We start from the raw sequence: 9757 nt of genomic DNA, 5'->3' as shown, positions 1-9757 counted from the left end.
AAAAGGATGTGCCCAGGGGCCCCTGGCCCTGGGCTGGGGCTCACTGCAAAGAATCCTTATATCGAAGGATGGACCCCACACCGAACTTGTCCCCACCTCAGATTTGTGCTGACCTGATAGACCCAAGGGAGCCCTACAAACTGACATCAGGAACCTGGACTGCTGAGTTTTCTTTCCCAGGGAAAATGGAAAAAGGTTGTGCCCAGGGGCCCCTGGCCCTGACTGCAAAAAATCCTTATATCGAAGGATGGACCCCACACCGAAGTTGTCCCCACCTCAAACTTGTGCTGCCCTGATAGACCCAAGGGAGCCCTACAAACTGACATCAGGAACCTGGACTGCTGAGTTTTCTTTTCCAGGGAAAATGGAAAAAGGATGTGCCCAGGGGCCCCTGGCCCTGGGCTGTGGCCTCACTGCAAAGAATCCTTATATCGAAGGATGGATCCCACACCGAAGTTGTCCCCACCTCAAACTTGTGCTGCCCTGATAGACCCAAGGGAGCCCTACAAACTGACATCAGGAACTTGGACTGATGAGTTTCCTTTCCCAGGGAAAATGGCCAAAGGATGTGCCCAGGGGCCCCGAGCCCTGACTGCAAAAAATCCTTATACCGAAGGATGGACCCCACACCGAAGTTGTCCCCACCTCAAACTTGTGCTGCCCTGATAGACCCAAGGGAGCCCTACAAACTGAAATCAGGAACCTGGACTGCTGAGTTTTCTTTCCCAGGGAAAATGGAAAAAGGATATGCCCAGGGGCCCCTGGCCCTGGGCTAGGGCCTGACTGCAAAAAATCCTTATATCGAAGGATGGACCCCACTCCGAAGATGTCCCCACCTCAAACTTGTGCTGCCCTGATAGACCCAAGGGAGCCCTACAAACTGACATCAGGAACCTGGACTGCTGAGTTTTCTTTCCCAGGGAAAATGGAAAAAGGATGTGCCCAGGGGCCCCTGGCCCTGACTGCAAAAAATCCTTATATCGAAGGATGGACCCCACACCGAAGCTGTCCCCACCTCAAACTTGTGCTGCCCTGATAGACCCAAGGGAGCCCTACAAACTGACATCAGGAACCTGGACTGCTGAGTTTTCTTTCCCAGGGAAAATGGCCAAAGGATGTGCCCGGTGGCCCCTGGCCCTGACAGCAAAGAATCCTTATATCGAAGGATGGACCCCACACCGAAGTTGTCCCCACCTCAAACTTGTGCTGCCCTGATAGACCCAAGGGAGCCCTACAAACTGACATCAGGAACCTGGACTGCTGAGTTTTCTTTCCCAGGGAAAATGGCCAGAGGATGTGCATGGGGGCCCCTCGCCCTGACTGCAAAAAATCCTTATATCGAAGGATGGACCCCACACCGAAGTTGTCCCCACCTCAAACTTGTGCTGCCCTGATAGACCCAAGGGAGCCCTACAAACTGACATCAGGAAGCTGGACTGCTGAGTTTTCTTTCCCAGGGAAAATGGAAAAAGGATGTGCCCAGGGGCCCCTGGCCCGGGGCTGGGGCCTGACCTCAAAGAATCCTTATATCGAAGGATGGACCCCACACCGAAGATGTCCCCACCTCAAACTTGTGCTGCCCTGATAGACCCAAGGGAGCCCTACAAACTGACATCAGGAACCTGGACTGCTGAGGTTTCTTTCCCAGGGAAAATGGTCAAAGGTTGTGCCCAGGGGCCCCTGGCCCTGGGCTGGGGCCTCACTGCAAAGAATCCTTATATCCAAGGATGGACCCCACACTGAAGTTGTCCCCACCTTAAAATTGTGCTGCCCTGATAGACCCAAGGGAGCCCTACAAACTGACATCAGGAACTTGGACTGATGAGTTTCCTTTCCCAGGGAAAATGGCCAAAGGTTGTGCCCAGGGGCCCCTAGCCCTGACTGCAAAGAATCCTTATATCGAAGGATGGACCCCACACCGAAGATGTCCCCACCTCAAACTTGTGCTGCCCTGATAGACCCAAGGGAGCCCTACAAACTGACATCAGGAACCTGGACTGCTGAGTTTTCTTTCCCAGGGAAAATGGCCAAAGGATGTGCCCGGTGGCCCCTGGCCCTGACAGCAAAGAATCCTTATATCGAAGGATGGACCCCACACCGAAGTTGTCCCCACCTCAAACTTGTGCTGCCCTGATAGACCCAAGGGAGCCCTACAAACTGACATCAGGAACCTGGACTGCTGAGTTTTCTTTCCCAGGGAAAATGGCCAGAGGATGTGCCTGAGGGCCCCTGGCCCTGACTGCAAAAAATCCTTATATCGAAGGATGGACCCCACACCGAAGTTGTCCCCACCTCAAACTTGTGCTGCCCTGATAGACCCAAGGGAGCCCTACAAACTGACATCAGGAACCTGGACTGCTGAGTTTTCTTTCACAGAGAAAATGGAAAAAGGATGTGCCCAGGGGCCCCAGGCCCTGGGCTGGGGCCTCACTGCAAAGAATCCTTATATCGAAGGATGGACCCCACACCGAAGATGTCCCCACCTCAAACTTGTGCTGCCCTGATAGACCCAAGGGAGCCCTACAAACTGACATCAGGAACCTGGACTGCTGAGGTTTCTTTCCCAGGGAAAATGGAAAAAGGATGTGCCCAGGGTCCCCTGGCCCTGGGCTGGGGCCTCACTGCAAAGAATCCTTATATCGAAGGATGGACCCCACACCGAAGTTGTCCCCACCTTAAAATTTTGCTGCCCCGATAGACCCAAGGGAGCCCTACAAACTGACATCAGGTACTTGGACTGATGAGTTTCCTTTCCCAGGGAAAATGGCCAAAGGTTGTGCCCAGGGGCCCCTAGCCCTGACTGCAAAAAATCCTTATATCGAAGGATGGACCCCACACCGAAGTTGTCCCCACCTCTAACATGTGCTGCCCTGATAGACCCAAGGGAGCCCTACAAACTGACATCAGGAACCTGGACTGCTGAGTTTTCTTTCCCAGGGAAAATGGAAAAAGGATGTGCCCAGGGGCCCCTGGCCCTGACTGCAAAAAATCCTTATATCGAATGATGGACCCCACACCGAAGTTGTCCCCACCTCAAACTTGTGCTGCCCTGATAGACCCAAGGGAGCCCTACAAACTGACATCAGGAACCTGGACTGCTGAGTTTTCTTTTCCAGGGAAAATGGAAAAAGGATGTGCCCAGGGGCCCCTGGCCCTGGGCTGGGGCCTCACTGCAAAGAATCCTTATATCGAAGGATGGACCCCACACCGAAGTTGTCCCCACCTCAAACTTGTGCTGACCTGATAGACCCAAGGGAGCCCTACAAACTGACATCAGGAACCTGGACTGCTGAGTTTTCTTTCCCAGGGAAAATGGAAAAAGGATGTGCCCAGGGGCCCCTGGCCCTGGGCTGGGGCCTCACTGCAAAGAATCCTTATATCGAAGGATGGACCCCACACCGAAGATGTCCCCACCTCAAACTTGTGCTGCCCTGATAGACCCAAGGGAGCCCTACAAACTGACATCAGGAACCTGGACTGCTGAGTTGTCTTTCCCAGGGAAAATGGAAAAAGGATATGCCCAGGGGCCCCTGGCCCTGACTGCAAAAAATCCTTATATCGAAGGATGGACCCCACACCGAAGTTGTCCCCACCTCAAACTTGTGCTGCCCTGATAGACCCAAGGGAGCCCTACAAACTGACATCAGGAACCTGGACTGCTGAGTTTTCTTTCCCAGGGAAAATGGAAAAAGGATATGCCCAGGGGCCCCTGGCCCTGGGCTAGGGCCTGACTGCAAAAAATCCTTATATCGAAGGATGGACCCCACTCCGAAGATGTCCCCACCTCAAACTTGTGCTGCCCTGATAGACCCAAGGGAGCCCTACAAACTGACATCAGGAACCTGGACTGCTGAGTTTTCTTTCCCAGGGAAAATGGCCAATGGATGTGCCCGGTGGCCCCTGGCCCTGACAGCAAAGAATCCTTATATCGAAGGATGGACCCCACACCGAAGTTGTCCCCACCTCAAACTTGTGCTGCCCTGATAGACCCAAGGGAGCCCTACAAACTGACATCAGGAACCTGGACTGCTGAGTTTTCTTTCCCAGGGAAAATGGCCAAAGGATGTGCCCGGTGGCCCCTGGCCCTGACAGCAAAGAATCCTTATATCGAAGGATGGACCCCACACCGAAGTTGTCCCCACCTCAAACTTGTGCTGCCCTGATAGACCCAAGGGAGCCCTACAAACTGACATCAGGAACCTGGACTGCTGAGTTTTCTTTTCCAGGGAAAATGGAAAAAGGATGTGCCCAGGGGCCCCTGGACCTGACTGCAAAAAATCCTTATATCGAAGGATGGACCCCACACCGAAGTTGTCCCCACCTCAAATTTGTGCTGCCCTGATAGACCCAAGGGAGCCCTACAAACTGACATCAGGAACCTGGACTGCTGAGTTTTCTTTCCCAGGGAAAATGGAAAAAGGTTGTTCCCAGGGGCCCCTGGCCCTGACTGCAAAAAATCCTTATATCGAAGGATGGACCCCACACTGAAGTTGTCCCCACCTCAAACTTGTGCTGCCCTGATAGACCCAAGGGAGCCCTACAAACTGACATCAGGAACCTGGACTGCTGAGTTTTCTTTCCCAGGGAAAATGGAAAAAGGATGTGCCCAGGGGCCCCTGGCCCTGACTGCAAAAAATCCTTATATCGAAGGATGGACCCCACACCGAAGTTGTCCCCACCTCAAACTTGTGCTGCCCTGATAGACCCAAGGGAGCCCTACAAACTGACATCAGGAACCTGGACTGCTGAGTTTTCTTTCCCAGGGAAAATGGAAAAAGGATGTGCCCAGGGGCCCCTGGCCCTGGGCTGGGGCTCACTGCAAAGAATCCTTATATCGAAGGATGGACCCCACACCGAACTTGTCCCCACCTCAGATTTGTGCTGACCTGATAGACCCAAGGGAGCCCTACAAACTGACATCAGGAACCTGGACTGCTGAGTTTTCTTTCCCAGGGAAAATGGAAAAAGGTTGTGCCCAGGGGCCCCTGGCCCTGACTGCAAAAAATCCTTATATCGAAGGATGGACCCCACACCGAAGTTGTCCCCACCTCAAACTTGTGCTGCCCTGATAGACCCAAGGGAGCCCTACAAACTGACATCAGGAACCTGGACTGCTGAGTTTTCTTTTCCAGGGAAAATGGAAAAAGGATGTGCCCAGGGGCCCCTGGCCCTGGGCTGTGGCCTCACTGCAAAGAATCCTTATATCGAAGGATGGACCCCACACCGAAGTTGTCCCCACCTCAAACTTGTGCTGCCCTGATAGACCCAAGGGAGCCCTACAAACTGACATCAGGAACTTGGACTGATGAGTTTCCTTTCCCAGGGAAAATGGCCAAAGGATGTGCCCAGGGGCCCCGAGCCCTGACTGCAAAAAATCCTTATACCGAAGGATGGACCCCACACCGAAGTTGTCCCCACCTCAAACTTGTGCTGCCCTGATAGACCCAAGGGAGCCCTACAAACTGAAATCAGGAACCTGGACTGCTGAGTTTTCTTTCCCAGGGAAAATGGAAAAAGGATATGCCCAGGGGCCCCTGGCCCTGGGCTAGGGCCTGACTGCAAAAAATCCTTATATCGAAGGATGGACCCCACTCCGAAGATGTCCCCACCTCAAACTTGTGCTGCCCTGATAGACCCAAGGGAGCCCTACAAACTGACATCAGGAACCTGGACTGCTGAGTTTTCTTTCCCAGGGAAAATGGAAAAAGGATGTGCCCAGGGGCCCCTGGCCCTGACTGCAAAAAATCCTTATATCGAAGGATGGACCCCACACCGAAGCTGTCCCCACCTCAAACTTGTGCTGCCCTGATAGACCCAAGGGAGCCCTACAAACTGACATCAGGAACCTGGACTGCTGAGTTTTCTTTCCCAGGGAAAATGGCCAAAGGATGTGCCCGGTGGCCCCTGGCCCTGACAGCAAAGAATCCTTATATCGAAGGATGGACCCCACACCGAAGTTGTCCCCACCTCAAACTTGTGCTGCCCTGATAGACCCAAGGGAGCCCTACAAACTGACATCAGGAACCTGGACTGCTGAGTTTTCTTTCCCAGGGAAAATGGCCAGAGGATGTGCATGGGGGCCCCTCGCCCTGACTGCAAAAAATCCTTATATCGAAGGATGGACCCCACACCGAAGTTGTCCCCACCTCAAACTTGTGCTGCCCTGATAGACCCAAGGGAGCCCTACAAACTGACATCAGGAAGCTGGACTGCTGAGTTTTCTTTTCCAGGGAAAATGGAAAAAGGATGTGCCCAGGGGCCCCTGGCCCTGGGCTGGGGCCTGACTGCAAAGAATCCTTATATCGAAGGATGGACCCCACACCGAAGATGTCCCCACCTCAAACTTGTGCTGCCCTGATAGACCCAAGGGAGCCCTACAAACTGACATCAGGAACCTGGACTGCTGAGGTTTCTTTCCCAGGGAAAATGGTCAAAGGTTGTGCCCAGGGGCCCCTGGCCCTGGGCTGGGGCCTCACTGCAAAGAATCCTTATATCCAAGGATGGACCCCACACTGAAGTTGTCCCCACCTTAAAATTGTGCTGCCCTGATAGACCCAAGGGAGCCCTACAAACTGACATCAGGAACTTGGACTGATGAGTTTCCTTTCCCAGGGAAAATGGCCAAAGGTTGTGCCCAGGGGCCCCTAGCCCTGACTGCAAAAAATCCTTATATCGAAGGATGGACCCCACACCGAAGTTGTCCCCACCTCAAACTTGTGCTGCCCTGATAGACCCAAGGGAGCCCTACAAACTGACATCAGGAACCTGGACTGCTGAGTTTTCTTTCCCAGGGAAAATGGCCAAAGGATGTGCCCGGTGGCCCCTGGCCCTGACAGCAAAGAATCCTTATATCGAAGGATGGACCCCACACCGAAGTTGTCCCCACCTCAAACTTGTGCTGCCCTGATAGACCCAAGGGAGCCCTACAAACTGACATCAGGAACCTGGACTGCTGAGTTTTCTTTCCCAGGGAAAATGGCCAGAGGATGTGCCTGAGCGCCCCTGGCCCTGACTGCAAAAAATCCTTATATCGAAGGATGGACCCCACACCGAAGTTGTCCCCACCTCAAACTTGTGCTGCCCTGATAGACCCAAGGGAGCCCTACAAACTGACATCAGGAACCTGGACTGCTGAGTTTTCTTTCACAGAGAAAATGGAAAAAGGATGTGCCCAGGGGCCCCAGGCCCTGGGCTGGGGCCTCACTGCAAAGAATCCTTATATCGAAGGATGGACCCCACACCGAAGATGTCCCCACCTCAAACTTGTGCTGCCCTGATAGACCCAAGGGAGCCCTACAAACTGACATCAGGAACCTGGACTGCTGAGGTTTCTTTCCCAGGGAAAATGGAAAAAGGATGTGCCCAGGGGCCCCTGGCCCTGGGCTGGGGCCTCACTGCAAAGAATCCTTATATCGAAGGATGGACCCCACACCGAAGTTGTCCCCACCTTAAAATTTTGCTGCCCCGATAGACCCAAGGGAGCCCTACAAACTGACATCAGGTACTTGGACTGATGAGTTTCCTTTCCCAGGGAAAATGGCCAAAGGTTGTGCCCAGGGGCCCCTAGCCCTGACTGCAAAAAATCCTTATATCGAAGGATGGACCCCACACCGAAGTTGTCCCCACCTCAAACTTGTGCTGCCCTGATAGACCCAAGGGAGCCCTACAAACTGACATCAGGAACCTGGACTGCTGAGTTTTCTTTCCCAGGGAAAATGGAAAAAGGATGTGCCCAGGGGCCCCTGGCCCTGACTGCAAAAAATCCTTATATCGAATGATGGACCCCACACCGAAGTTGTCCCCACCTCAAACTTGTGCTGCCCTGATAGACCCAAGGGAGCCCTACAAACTGACATCAGGAACCTGGACTGCTGAGTTTTCTTTTCCAGGGAAAATGGAAAAAGGATGTGCCCAGGGGCCCCTAGCCCTGGGCTGGGGCCTCACTGCAAAGAATCCTTATATCGAAGGATGGACCCCACACCGAAGTTGTCCCCACCTCAAACTTGTGCTGACCTGATAGACCCAAGGGAGCCCTACAAACTGACATCAGGAACCTGGACTGCTGAGTTTTCTTTCCCAGGGAAAATGGAAAAAGGATGTGCCCAGGGGCCCCTGGCCCCGGGCTGGGGCCTCACTGCAAAGAATCCTTATATCGAAGGATGGACCCCACACCGAAGATGTCCCCACCTCAAACTTGTGCTGCCCTGATAGACCCAAGGGAGCCCTACAAACTGACATCAGGAACCTGGACTACTGAGTTTTCTTTCCCAGGGAAAATGGAAAAAGGATGTGCCCAGGGGCCCCTGGCCCTGGGCTGGGGCCTCACTGCAAAGAATCCTTATATCGAAGGATGGATCCCACACCGAAGTTGTCCCCACCTCAAACTTGTGCTGCCCTGATAGACCCAAGGGAGCCCTACAAACTGACATCAGGAACTTGGACTGATGAGTTTCCTTTCCCAGGGAAAATGGTCAAAGGTTGTGCCTAGGGGCCCCGAGCCCTGACTGCAAAAAACCCTTATATCGAAGGATGGACCCCACACCGAAGTTGTCCCCACCTCAAACTTGTGCTGCCCTGATAGACCCAAGGGAGCCCTACAAACTGACATCAGGAACCTGGACTGCTGAGTTTTCTTTCCCAGGGAAAATGGAAAAAGGATGTGCCCAGGGGCCCCTGGCCCTGGGCTGGGGCCTCACTGCAAAGAATCCTTATATCGAAGGATGGACCCCACACCGAAGATGTCCCCACCTCAAACTTGTGCTGCCCTGATAGACCCAAGGGAGCCCTACAAACTGACATCAGGAACCTGGACTGCTGAGTTTTCTTTCCCAGGGAAAATGGAAAAAGGATGTGCCCAGGGGCCCCTGGCCCTGACTGCAAAAAATCCTTATATCGAAGGATGGACCCCACACCGAAGTTGTCCCCACCTCAAACTTGTGCTGCCCTGATAGACCCAAGGGAGCCCTACAAACTGACATCAGGAACCTGGACTGCTGAGTTTTCTTTCCCAGGGAAAATGGAAAAAGGATGTGCCCAGGGGCCCCTGGCTGGGGCCTCACTGCAAAGAATCCTTATATCGAAGGATGGACCCCACACCGAAGTTGTCCCCACCTCAGACTTGTGCTGACCTGATAGACCCAAGGGAGCCCTACAAACTGACATCAGGAACCTGGACTGCTGAGTTTTCTTTCCCAGGGAAAATGGAAAAAGGTTGTTCCCAGGGGCCCCTAGCCCTGACTGCAAAAAATCCTTATATCGAAGGCTGGACCCCACACCGAAGTTGTCCCCACCTCAAACTTGTGCTGCCCTGATAGACCCAAGGGAGCCCTACAAACTGACATCAGGAACCTGGACTGCTGAGTTTTCTTTCCCAGGGAAAATGGCCAAAGGATGTGCCCGCTGGCCCCTGGCCCTGACAGCAAAAAATCCTTATATCGAAGGATGGACCCCACACCGAAGTTGTCCCCACCTCAAACTTGTGCTGCCCTGATAGACCCAAGGGAGCCCTACAAACTGACATCAGGAACCTGGACTGCTGAGTTTTCTTTCCCAGGGAAAATGGAAAAAGGATGTGCCCAGGGGCCCCTGGACCTGACTGCAAAAAATCCTTATATCGAAGGATGGACCCCAGACCGAAGTTGTCCCCACCTCAAACTTGTGCTGCCCTGATAGACCCAAGGGAGCCCTACAAACTGACATCAGGAACCTGGACTGCTGAGTTTTCTTTTCCAGGGAAAATGGAAAAAGGATGTGCCCA

The sequence above is a fragment of the Lonchura striata genome, chromosome 32 (genome assembly GCF_046129695.1).
Source record: "Lonchura striata isolate bLonStr1 chromosome 32, bLonStr1.mat, whole genome shotgun sequence".
Classification (NCBI taxonomy): Eukaryota; Metazoa; Chordata; class Aves; order Passeriformes; family Estrildidae; genus Lonchura; species Lonchura striata.
Note: the sequence above shows the minus strand (reverse complement) of the source record.